The sequence below is a fragment of the Sorex araneus genome, chromosome 6, assembly GCF_027595985.1.
Source record: "Sorex araneus isolate mSorAra2 chromosome 6, mSorAra2.pri, whole genome shotgun sequence".
Classification (NCBI taxonomy): domain Eukaryota; kingdom Metazoa; phylum Chordata; class Mammalia; order Eulipotyphla; family Soricidae; genus Sorex; species Sorex araneus.
Genome location: NC_073307.1, coordinates 32635296 through 32648654, shown reverse-complemented (window position 1 = coordinate 32648654; position 13359 = coordinate 32635296). Strand labels below are relative to the sequence as shown.

At 40.5% G+C, this 13359-nt stretch overlaps 1 protein-coding gene across 2 annotated transcripts in view; it reads left to right on the top strand.

The window, feature by feature from the left end:
• The first annotated feature begins 6048 nt into the window (after nucleotides 1-6048).
• The window catches only part of MEGF10 (multiple EGF like domains 10), a 173427-nt gene continuing 166116 nt past the window's right edge, over nucleotides 6049-13359 (top strand). The window contains exon 1 of one of the 2 annotated variants that reach the window (XM_055142522.1): nucleotides 6049-6427. The gene's annotated coding sequence lies outside the window, so the exon portion shown is untranslated. The remainder of the gene's footprint in view (nucleotides 6428-13359) is intronic. The other variant, XM_055142521.1, reaches the window with a different exon arrangement.

Here is a 13359-nt window from a genome sequence, read left to right as displayed (position 1 = left end):
CTTGTCATAAAATAGAAAAATGGCCCCTTTCCCTTCAGTATAGAGAGGAGAAAAGGCACAATATTAGTTAGTTCCATGTGGTAGGAATTCTGATAACTTTTCTGAAATAGTTGATACTCTTCTGACAGATTTTCTCATTAGTTTTCTCCTATGTTTTTTTAAAGAGGTGCAAATTGTAAAGAGGTGGCCACATAAAGAGGTGGCAATCTGATGGCATCAGATCTGGGTTTTACTTCCTCTTATTGGAGGAATATCTACAAAAGTTGGTTGGGATGCACTCTTTAGAATGTAGGTCAATTAGAATTTACTGCTCTTAGTTTTCTTGGCTCTTAGATAATGACCATAATTCTCAAACAACTGAAAAATTCCATTTTCCATCCTGTTATACTTGCAATAAGGACCCTTACTAATTCACTGTAATTTGTCACCTATAGTTTATTGATAGCTTAAAATCTATTTCCTCTCCCCTGTGGCTCCATGATTCACTTTTGAGATTTTTTTCCCTCTCTACTCACTTTTCTGTGCTCTCAGAGTGACAGTATATCATGCACATTCTCCCAGTGGGAACTTAAAGGTTCAAATACATCCTGTTATCCTGAGATCATCAAAAAGGAATGTAAAGACTCCAAATTCAGCCAACTGGATATTCTTTCCTGTGACTTTGGTTCTTAAGATTTTTTTTTCAAAATTGTGTTGTTCCGTGGTACAGAGGAAATTAAATCAGAACCTAGAACAAATACCTGCATCACTATGTTCATCATCTCTATATATGCAATGAGGAAATATGGACATACCCTTATTCCATTGAAAGTTGAGTGGATAAAGGAAATGTCACACATATTAGATATCATAGAAGTAGAATGAGTGAGAAGAGTGAACCCCATTCTATTCTGAGCAATTGACGTTAATTTTAATATCAAATGCTACTAATTTATCATTGACAAAATGATAATTTTATCAATAAATGGTGCTGAAACAACTGGATATTTGTACAATAATATTTTACTTGAAAACTTCTACATTAATCTCTCATTACAAAAATAATTCCTCTACACACAAATGGATCACAAACCTACAGCTTAAACTATAAATTTATAGAAGCCAGATCAGAAAACCTTCATGCCATTGGGATAAAAATTGATTTCTTGGGGCTGGAGCGATAGCACAGAGGGTAGGGCGTTCGATTCCCAGCATCCCATATGGTCCCCTGAACACTGCCAGGGGTAACTCCTGAGTGCAAAGCCAGGAGTGACCCTGTGCATCACCGGGTGTGACCCAAAAATCAAATAAAAAAATTATTTCTTAAAGCATAAATTGCATAAGAAAAGGAAATTGATAAATTATAATTTATCAAAAACCCACTTCTGTTTGAATGATATTAAGACATTGAAAAGCAAGAAACAGACTGGAAATGTATATTTGCTATATACATATCTGACAAAGACCTAGTGTATGGAGAACTCTTGCTACCCAATAACCAGGATACAAGTGACTGGATTAAACACTGGGCAACAAAATTTGAAAACTTCATCAAAGAATAAATGATGTGCAATCCACATTGAGGGGCAAACATTTTTGATGATCACTGCATTAATCACTTTGGAAATACAAATTTACAAATTATAGCTGTAATGAGATACCACTTATATTCCAAGTAAAATAACTAAACTAAAAAGACAGACCAAGCACATCTGAAGATGTGAAAATGCTCGTGGATTGCTGGTAGCAATTTAAAGGATGGAATACATTTGAAAAGTGTCTCAAGCCAGTTGGATTGGCACTTCTGACCACCATCCAGGGTGGGTCAGTCACAAAGAATGAGACAAACACACTTGAACTGTCCAAGCTTTAGGGCAGGTGGGCAGCCATCAGTGGCCTCACAGGCAGGCCATTTATTCAATATAATATCCCGCTAGTGGGTTCTCAAGCCCTAAGCTGACAAAGACAATGAATACGGACAGAAAGTGAGTACATCAGCATACAATAGGTACATGCAGAGCAGAGGCTGAGTTATTTCACACAACCAATAAACAGACATCAAAAAGACCCTAAATTGTTTATTCGATTCTTTCCTGGACACACGTTGCTTGCCCTGTTATTTACTCTCTACTTTTCTGGGTATAAGTTAGCAAACCCTTTGTATTCTAAGTTCTAAATTATTTTACCAGGGGAATAGGAATATCCCAACCTTGGTGTTTTTAGTTAGGGTGATGATTTCTTACAGAAAACATTTAACTGATATTATATAGTTAAATACATATCGCATAAAATAGTAATTGCTCTCCTGTGAAGTAAAAGTAATGACCTGTGTCTGCAAGAGAACTTGTGTAAATGTTCCCAGCACCTTTATTCATAATGAGACCAAATATCCACCAACACTTGGTGAATGAGGAAATTGCGGTATGACTATACAATGGAAAGGTTATCACCAATAAAAAGAAAGAAGCTGTTTATCAAAGCAACAGCAATAATAAATCTCAAAAACATATTGAGTGTAAGAGGTCAAATACAGAGGAATATTACATTTAAGAAACTCTAGGAGTAGAAAGATAATAAAGCTGTTAGAGAGCATGTTCCCCTCCCCCAACACACACACCTTATTTGAACATCGTGGTTTACAAAGTTGTTAGTGATGATTTGTTAAGGCATTCAATATTCCTTCCACCATTGTCTCCATTTTCCTAACAACCTCTCAAGCCTATACTTGTAGCAGGCCCACAGTAATTTATTTTATATTGCTTATTACCACCAAATGCCTAAATGATAAAAAAAATATTTCAGTAACAGAAAATTTATGAAAATTGTTGTATCTCACTATAGGGACATTAAATCCTTGTCTGAGGGTTTACTAAGCTGTTGCTGCTAGTTAACATTCTGTGTTTTATCATTTTGTTAGTCAAGATTAGTTGGCATCTACATTACACTCCCATCCAAAAGGGTGTTCTCCTACTGGGATGTTGGTATTATAGAATTTGGACATGTCGCTCCAGAAAATCCAGAATATTTAACTGGGCAGCCAGGGGTAGAGTTGGGAGTGATTGATGGTCTTCTTTGAAATTCCTTTCCTGGTCTTTTGTTTCTGCTGGAGCTTCTCTCTGAGGGGGTCCAGCCCTCTCTGGGTCTGTTCCTGGCGCCAGGTGTAAGTCTTATCAGCCTGGGCTCACAAGGTGGGCTCTTTGCAGTTGGACTGTTGGTTTTATTACTTCCTAGGAATTCCATTGCCATGGGGGCCCTTCCTTGTCTAATTGCCTACAATACCCTGTCCTGAGATCTCCCAGGAGGTCTCCACTGGGACTAAGTATCAGAGAAATTTTTACAGCTAGTTATCTCTTTTGAGATTTATTCGTAAATCTGGAACAGGGCCTATAGATGAGCTTACTTGACAGCGGGGGTGGGACATGGTATGGCTGGTGGGTCTTCCAGTGAGGGGAGATCACCCTTTCCGACCCTGAGAAGGCCAGGAGATTTCAGCCAAAAGTACTCCTGTGTATCTGAAATTTTCAGTATGTAATTGTAAGTGCTGGAGCAATAGCACAGCGGTAGAGGGTAGGACATTTGCCTTGCATGCTGCTGACCTAAGTTCGATTCCTCTGGAGATGTTACTGGTGCCTGTTTGAGCAAATTGATGAGCAATGGGGTGATAGTGATACAGTGCTACAGACAGTTTAGGGAAATAAGTTATACAAGCTTAAGGTCAATCTCTAGGACTCTAGAGATTATAATATGGATCAGTTCTAGAATTGGCCTCATGCTGCTTTAATAAAATCTTTAAGTTCTTGGCACAGATGGTCCCAGGGTACTAGCTTAGCTCAGAGGCCTCTTAGAAAAACGACTACATCTTTAGCAACTTCCATTTGTGCTGCATTAAACATGGAGGTGGTGGTTCCACAAAGGAAAATGGAAGCATTGTTAACTAGCAGAGGCAAGACATTGTGTCAACAAACAAACAAACAACACATTCTTCCCCTATTTGTCTCCTGAGTAATCATGGAGTTTGATGAGGGATTTCAAACATTCATTCCACTCATCCATTCATTTAGGTATAATTTTGACTAGATTATTTACCAGGTACTATTGCTGACTGGGGACATACACAGGTATCTGTGCAATCTCTCTAAAAGGAAAGATTTATGTAAACGTAGGTGATCCTGTGCAGTATCATCACAGGAGGGGAAGACAGACAAATTATGTTCTGGAAACTCCAGTATTAAGTGCCTTTTCCTCTCTTGACTATTAAATTGAATTGTTCTTAATGTGTTTTTAAGCCAAACTTTTAAATGAACTCGTGAATGTGCAATGATAGTAATTAGAAGTTTACCACATGAGAAATATGTGGGTTTAAACTGTTTAAACCATGACTTCATTGAGAGCCATTACTTGCCACCCTCTCAGGCAGATAAAGATATGGCAGCATTAGGGAGAAAACATTACATTTGTAAGTTCCACTTAGTACGGTGATGGTCAGAAGACAGGTTTGAGTGACAAAGAGACTAGGGTTGGGGAAAGCTCCAGAGAGCACTGAACAATTCAGAACGCCCCCCCACCCTAAAATGGGCAGTATTCTCTACTTCTGAGTTGCTCTAGTTTGTCTTCCAAAGTGACCCATTGTTGCTCACTGGTTTTGTGGATTTGTGTGTTTTTGTGGAGTGGTGACTTCCTATAATCTTACTGACCCTGGATTCTGAGAACCTGGGGAAGAATTAGCAGTTCTCACTTATATCAGTTAAGTTTACTATATAGGAATGGTATATTTCATTATAGCTATAAAATTTTCATCTTTTCTATAACATTAAATGTTTTTCTGTAATAAAATTTTTCTTCCTTATTTAAATATTATAAAGACAGGGCTGGAGCGATAGCACAGTGGGTAGGGCGTTTGCTTTGCACACTGTTGACCCGGATTCAATTCCTCCGTCTCTCTTGGAGAGCCCGGCAAGATATCGAGAGTATCCCACCCACAAGGCAGAGCCTTGGCAAGCTACCTGTGGCATATTCAATATGCAAAAAAACAGTAACAGCAAGTCTCACAAATGGAGATGTTACTGATGCCCATTCGAGAAAATCAATGAGCAACGGGATGACAGTGATACAGTGATACAGGTGCAAAACCAAAGTGTGGTAAGAGAATTGTCTGGAGTGGGCATAGAGTACAGACCTTCGTGGGCAGGGGTGATAAGGACTTTATTCATAAGCACTTTCTGGCCAGAACAAGTTTGTCTCTTCTTGGGCTGTCTGTGCCGGGCAAAATGCTTTAGTAGAATAGAGGGAAGCAGACACTCCGAGGACCAATCCCAGAGTTCACGACCTGCCCAACCAGACAAATGGGTTCAAGCTCCCCCACCCCCGAGGTCCTCCCCTCCACTTTTTAACGTTTTGCCCGGTTCTCCTGAGTCTCCTGGACAAGTCGGCAGAGGGAGCTATTCCCCAAGAAATCTCCGCAGCGGGCCTCGCAAAGGGCGTGTGGGAATTTCCTGGCTGGTCCTAAGAGTTCTCTCTCCACTTCTTCTTAGTAAAGCTGGCACCCCCAAGGCAACCCCCACTCCCCGCCCCACTCCTCGCTCCACCTTCCCAGCCACTTTGTCGCTGCATCGCACAGTCCGGCACAATGATGCCACCCAGCCCCTCTCCCTCCCGCGTTTGCGCTCCCTCCCTGGATGGAACCTCTGGGGACCTGCCAGTGGGCTGCTCGGGTGCAGTTGTCAGACCCTGACCAGATCACTGAGGAGCTAGAACTGTTCCCGGGACCCCTCTGCAGGGGCGCTCACTGAGCTTGGGTCCCGACGCAGACAGGCACCCTTGGTTCACCCGCTTCAGTGACCCCACAGTTTACCAATTTAGGGATCAAAGTATTGGCGGAGTCGCACCCGGGTGGTGGAAGCCGCTGGGGGCAGGCAGAAGCGACCCGCAGTCGGGGGGGCGCAGGAATCCCTCCGGGAGGATCCCGGCTGTAGCACTTGGGACTGTGCACGGCGCCAAGCGACACCCCCCCACCCCCCACCCCCAGCGGCCACGGCCCAGTGGTAGCAGCTGCAGTCGCAGCCGCGGCAACTGCTAGAATCCCGGCCCGGGCTAGGGTTACTCTCCGCCTCCCCCAGCATCTCGGTCCAGACGAGAAAATCCCTTGTCCAAGTTTGCAGCAAGTGTACTTCCCCTGCGCGCAGAAGTGGGGGGTGTCTGAAAAAGCTTGTTTGAAGCTGCCCCCTTTTTCCGCACCTCCGCTTCGGAGCCCGGACGGGGACTCCTGGGGATCGCTCTGTTCTGGGACACGGCTTGGCGACTAAGAGCGCTGTTTGGAACAGGTTTTGCTTCTTGGCGGGCGTGTGAAAAGCCGGGGAAAGAAGATCGCGCTGCGAATTTCAGGACTTCGGGACCTGGGTAAGAGTTTCCTAAACTCGGCGACCGACGCTGGACCTCGGCCGGTCTCTGGGTACTTTCTTCGGGGTGGGAAACGCGTTTGGGTGCTCGGTGCAGGGTGAGGTGGGGGACGGCGGAGGGGCGTGTGGGGAGGTGGGGGGGGGGTTGGCTTTCTTTAAGGGTTGTTTACATGTCTTGACGGTTTATTGCTAAGATTTGCGTTTGTTCTTGTTACCTGGGGCTGTTTAAGACCTCCTTGGAATAATTTTCCTTAGGAGTCAGACCACTACCCATTTACTTTTGCTGCATAGTTAGCCGAGTATTGCTTTATAACTGGTTCTGTAGGTCAACGGGTGTCATCGCCGGAGGGGCTTGGGGGAGTCCCGCTGAGCAGTAAAAGGGGCTCCACTGGGACCCATGAAGATCAACTTTGCTTTTCCGCTGGGGATCACCACTTGTTTCCTAAGCCTTTCTTTCTCGACTACTTGATATTCAGATCTTGCAGATAACTCACTAACAACTGGGGGGGGGCTCCCTCTTCCCACCGTTCTTAAAGTTCTTTAGGTGTGTCCGAGTCACAGGCTGGTGGCCCCACCAGAAGACTCTCTTGTCGGAAAAGTCTGGCTCCTCAGACAGTTCTTCCCGTCAAAGCTACCATGGGAAGGTCTGTCTTGCATTCGCCTTTTCCATCTCTTTGATGTAGGGTCTCTTAGGGAAACATTTTTCTTTTTTTTTCACTTGACTTTGGTAAGTAAGAACCATACCAATGAGGAAATAAAGTATAGTGCCATCTTTAATGTTCTTTAGAAAATATCTTCACAGGAGACCCCCAAACCTTAAGAGGTATATCCATTGGGATTTTAATTGGGATTTTATTAACTCAGAAGTTTTAAGGCCTGAATAGCCAGTCCAGGGCACATGATCATGATGTTTCTTCTTGGTTATTCTTATTTTTCTATTTGGTATCCTGAGTCTCATTTTGCATATCATCATTCCAGCTAAAGGTGACTCTTTCCTCATGCATAAAATGACTGGGACCACGTCGTTTTATCCCCAAATACCATCTTCTTGATGACTGCTGTCATGAGGCCATCTTGCAGGATACTTTGTTTTGTTTTGTTTTGCTGCTTTGAGGTCAAAGAGTTCAGTAGAGGGTAAGTCCTGGGATCAGCTCACAGCTCTGCCACTTTCCAGTTGTGATTTGGAGCAGGTTCCATCCTCCTTGATAAGATCTGAATGAAAATAACAATGCCTTTGCCAGAGGATTATTGAAAGGATTAAGTGAGTTAACACATGTGGAGCACTAAGCAGCCTGGCAGTTAGTAAGTACCAATTAATTATTATTAAGCTAAAACTTTAACACGTGTATCTCCCTAATAGAGTATAATGATACTATAATGACAATATTGGTTATCAGTAAGGATTAGTTCTTATTCCTGTATGGATGGGAATGATGTGGTCCCAGTCATTTTATGCATGAGGAAAGAGTCACCTTTAGCTGGGACAATGATATGCAAAATGAGACTGAGGATAGAAAATAGAAAAATAAGAATAACCAAGAAGAAACATCATGATCATGTGCTCTGAACTGGTTATTCAGGCCTAAAACCTTCTGAGTTAAAAAAAAAAAAAAAAACCTGTGGGTTTTTTTCACTCCCACCTAGAGAGTGAGGTTTTGTCAAGTTGAGTTTAGTTGGATAGGCACATTTGGCAGGACTGGAATTTATAGGAAAGAAGTCATGTTGTGTACTTGAGACAGGCTAGCAGGTAGGAAATTTAAATTCAATTTATAACCTGTTCACTTCCTGGTATACTCTGCGTTAATATATATTCTTAATCTATTTTGTCCTACTTTTTAAGAAGGTCATCATTCATTCAATAAATATTTATCAAGCATTTATTACATTTTGAGCATTGTTCTGGTTTCTGTGTTTTATAAGTCCATTGGTTTCTTTTTTAAAATGATTTGCATGATTATTTGTGGTCTCTGACCTCCCTCATTATTACAAGCATTTTAAAGTTTCATGGGACATTCGCACTCTAAGTTAAATAACAAATGATTTTTAGCTGTAATTTTAAAATAGAGACCATGCATCCTTGAAGTATTGAATAAAATAAAATATGGCATAACCTCTGCCATATTTCTTTTCCCATCAGCTTCATTAGGGATAAACTTGTGTTAGGAGGTGGGAAATCTGTAGTTCTTTTGTCTATAAAGTACTTAAATAGGCAGCTTTCCTCTTTGTGGTTGTTCATAATCTCCCTTTATTTTTACTTTTATCATTTGCTTTAAGTTGATAAGTGAGGTCACTTCCATTATTGCATGTTAATCAAATTAGTAATAATACTAATAATAATAATTAAAAAGGGGAAGAGCAGAAAAGCACTTAATTCTGTGTGTATTTCTTTAGTTGTTCTCTTCTGACCTTGATGTATATCTGAAGCATGGTGAGAATATTACTTTTTTTTTTTTGCCATTTTTGAACTACCTAACATGGTAATGGTATTTCATGCACTCTAATCCCACTCTGCTTTAATTCAGACATATTATGTCTGGATGACTTTATAAATTGTAATGCAAACCCAAACTGAATGCTCATTTAGTAGCATGTTTACCTTCTTCGTCATTGTATGCTCTTGATCTAACAGCATCTTTCAAAAAAAAAAAATAACCCCCAACACTCCATATCTGGTCATATCAATCCCTGTTAAAACTCTTTGGTGACCACCCAGACAGTGAGCAACATGTGTCTTGTGAGTACTTACTGAAAATTCAGAATCCAAACTTTCACCCCAGGTAAGGGCCAGAAATCTGCATTTGAGCATATCCTAAGTGAGTCTGGTAGAAATGACCTCAAAATCCATTTGTAGAAACATTGGCTTTAATTCAAAGCCTAACCTCTCTGACCTGGTAAGACCACCTTAGTGTTGTCTGTTTCTCTATTTCCAGTCCTGTGGCTGGTCCCGGGGTTCTTAATCTCATTCATGATTTTTGAAGAGTTCAGTTCCTGCTTTCACCCCTTCCTGACCTGCTTTCCCTCTGCTAGAAATGTCTTTCCTCCTCTTTTTAGGGTCAACAACTATTTACTACTTGTTTGTTTATCCTTCAAGATATAGTGCAAAAATGACCTTCACTCTGAAACTTTTAAAAATCCTCTTACTTAGTAATATCTCATGTGTTTCCTAGTCTACTTTGAGGATCGCTTTAATATTGCATTTATATGTTATATCACCTGGTTTTGTTATCTGGATTTTCTCTGACTGGTGAGTTCATGGTTTCTTATTCTAAGACTTAATCCAAATGGCTGGCACAAAGTAGTTACATAATAAGTGCCTGGAGAATGTGGAGAAAGAATGAATGAATGCTCGGTGGCATTTTCTGTTTGTTTGTTTTTTGGGTCACACAGGGTGATGCTCAGGGCTTACTCCCGACTCTCTGCTCAGGGATCACCCCTGGCAGTTCAGGAGACCATATGAGGGTCAAATCTTGCCTGCTGCACTATTGCTCTGGCTCTTCACATTTTCTCAGCACATCAATGCTGGTCATGATGTATGTCCCAAGAATAACAAAGAAAATGGGTAAGAATTTACAATTCATTTAGATATTGCCTACAAAGTCAATAAATAATATGAAGTGATAAGAAGACAAAACAGACTTGTGAAATATCTCCAAATTCATGTAATGTATTCAACAATATGATGGCAGAATTATTGTTCTGGCTGTGAATGCCAGTGTCAAGGCACAGTAAGGAAGTCCTAATTCCAATAAGAACAATTCCAATAAGAACTGGTTAGCTATGGGGCCAGAGAATGGGTTCAGCGGGTAAACCACTTGACTTGGTGTGTCTGAGTCTGGTCCCAGGAGCACTGCCAAGAGTTCCTCCTGAACACACAGCCACAAATAGCCCTTGAGCATCCCAGGATATGATCCCCAAGTCAGAGAGAAACAAATAAAAATGAATGATCAACGTTTCCCTTGTGCTTTTCAGTTTATATCTTTGCATTTGTTTATGTATCTAATGAGAAATGTGATGACTTTTGATACACCTTTTCCCACTTTAGAATAGGATGCTAACGGAATGATTACAAAATCCTACATAGGTTGGTGGGGATGTTGGACCTAAATAGACAAATATATCATTCCAATTACAATTATATCTTGACATGTAGACAGTATTCAGCATACACTTTATTTTTTTTCTATAATTTTGATTACTTTGTTCTTAGAAATGAATTGAGCAACAGCTGAACTGTTCAAATTTATTAATGTCTAATTTAAGCTAAAGATTTTTTTGTCCAATTACTTCGTCTCATGGTCATCAAGAGCACCCAACTGGAATAGCCCTGAGCACTGGTTCTGGCCAAAATCAAACAAGCAAAAATGTTTATTTTGCTTTAAGAATGAACATAAAATTTATCTAGTTCTGTTGATAATTCTTTTTTAAATTCAGTTTCCAAAATGAAGTTATTCTACCTTAGTTTAAACTATAATTTTCTAAGTTATTTAACTGGACTCCTAATTCACCCAACAACTCATTTTCTGTATTTGAATTTTTCAAGATTTTATATTTATCTTTTGTTTCCCTCTCCTTCACAATTTAAGACTTTTTTTACTGTAATAAATCTTTTAAAGAATATATTGCAGTGCTGAAGAGATAGTACAATGGTTAAGGTATTTGATTTGCTCAAGGGTGACTGTGGTTTGGTTCTGGGAACCCTTGGTTCTGGGAATTCATACCACCAGGAGTGATCCCTGAGTCAGTAGTAAGCCTTGAGCAGTGCTGAGTGTGGCCCCAAAAAACAACAAAAAAATTTTTTTGCAGAAAATTAACTTATAGTACCTTATAAAATAACTTCTCACTTGAGAAAATTATCCAGTTTGAAAAGTGTGAATATGATAATGTATCCTGTTATTATCTGTGTTAATTTTGTGATTTGCTTTTGTTTCCTTTTCAGTAATTTATATTCATTCCTAGATAAAGAAACTATGTAAAGCATTTTTTTTGCTTTTTGGGTCACACCTGGCAATGCACAGGGGTTACTCCTGGCTCTGCACTCAGGAATTACCCCTGGCCGTGCTCAGGGGACCATATGGGATGCTGGGAACCGAACCCAGGTGGGTCGCGTGCAAGACAAATGCTCTACCCGCTGTGCTATCTCTCCAGCCCCTATGTAAAGCATTTTAACCACCTCAATTTCCTTCTTAGAGGCAATACATTTTGCCCTTCCCAGTCTCCTAAAACAAAACAGTATTTCATTATGGAAGACCCCAGTATGTAAATATGCAGGATGCTAGCATCTGCGAAGAACCCCTTATCTCTGGAAGTAAGGAAATCCCATAATAGAGGTTACTAAATGCCTTGACCTTCATTTCCTGGCTGAGCTGCATAGATCTAGTTCTAAAACCTCACCATAGGTGATCATTTTCATGATAAAAATCTTTCCTGGTAAAGAATCATATTGATCTTTCCTTAAAACTTGTTTTTGATGACAAATTGAAAATCAAAACGCAAATTTAGATTGTCCCTTATGGAACAAATAATTGTATGAAATCTTTGGAACCAAGAGTTCTGGTTCTACAATCAAAACAAAACCTTTTTTTTTTCTTTTTTGGTCACATCCAGCCATGCACAGGGGTTACTCCTACCTCATGCACTCAAGAATCACTCCTGGTGGTGCTTGGGGCCCATATGGGATGCTGGGAATTGAACCCTGGTCAGCTGCATGCAAGGCAAATGCCCTACCCTCTGTGGTATCGCTTCAGCCCTTCAAAATAAAAACTTTTAAATATTTTCCTGCACTGATATTTTAATAAGTATAGCTCTGGTTGTTTTGGAAATTAATCATGACAAGATGTGACTTTTGTCCTTTAAAAATAAATTTCTTTGAATTTTAAATTTGTATCCAGAGATACTTTTTGGTTAGGAGTTTATGGCAAAGGGTTAAATAAGGTCCTAAATAGCCAAGAGAGCAGCCTTAAGGAAAAATATGTTGTTAAAAAGTGTAATTGACAACACAAGGCTGCTTGTACAAAGGCCCGTATGAGGAGTTCCAGATCTCATTCTCGAGGCCAGGCACTGTGTGCCCACTAGCAGAAGATTCCTTCCGGATAACTTGGGACCAAGAAAGAGCAACGATTAGAATGGATGAGGTGTTCAAAAGATTTTAATTTTATATGCATTAAATTATCACTTTTTTGCTTGTTTTGAGGTGTCCTTTGCAGGGGACACACCTGTTGTTGCTCAGGGCTCACTTCTGGCTCTGTGCTCAGGGCTCACTCTTGGAGAGGCTCTGGGGCTCATACCGGGTGCTAAGGATTGAATCAGCTTGGTTTTGTGAAAATCAAGAGCCCTGTCCACTGTGCTGTTGTTCCAACCAGGATAGGGTATTTCAGATAGCTAAGCAAACCATGCAATTGCAGGAATTTGTTAGGCATTTCAACCTATAGTGATTCCCCAATCCCACAGGATTACTTGGGAATTATTTTTGTGAAAACCATGCATGGTGCAGCAGGACTAGAGTCAGCTTGCTCTCTTCACCACACTTACATTAAAGAATTCCCTTATATTATAATGCTATCTTTATATTTAAACCAGATGTGGTTTAGGGGACCCTATGGTGATTCAAGTTATAATGGAGTTTCCATGCCATGAGAATGTGTGAAATGAAAAATTTTTTCCCCTTCAGTCATAATGGGGTGTCTTGTAGAGTGTGAGGCAGGTGGGGGAAGGCAGGGCTTATTTTTCTCCTAGCATCATCTGGATCTAAGTTCATATTTTCCTTTAATAAGCATGATTTAAAGATAATCTTGCCACATTATTGCATGTATTTTATTTGTTTATTTATTTTGCTTTTTGGATCACACCTGGCACTCTTCAGAGGTTACTCCTGGTTCTACAGTCAGGAATCACTCCTGGCATTGCACAAAAGGACCATTTGGGATACTGATACTGAACCCAGGTCAACCGCATGCAAGGCAAATACCCTACCCTCTGTACTATCGCT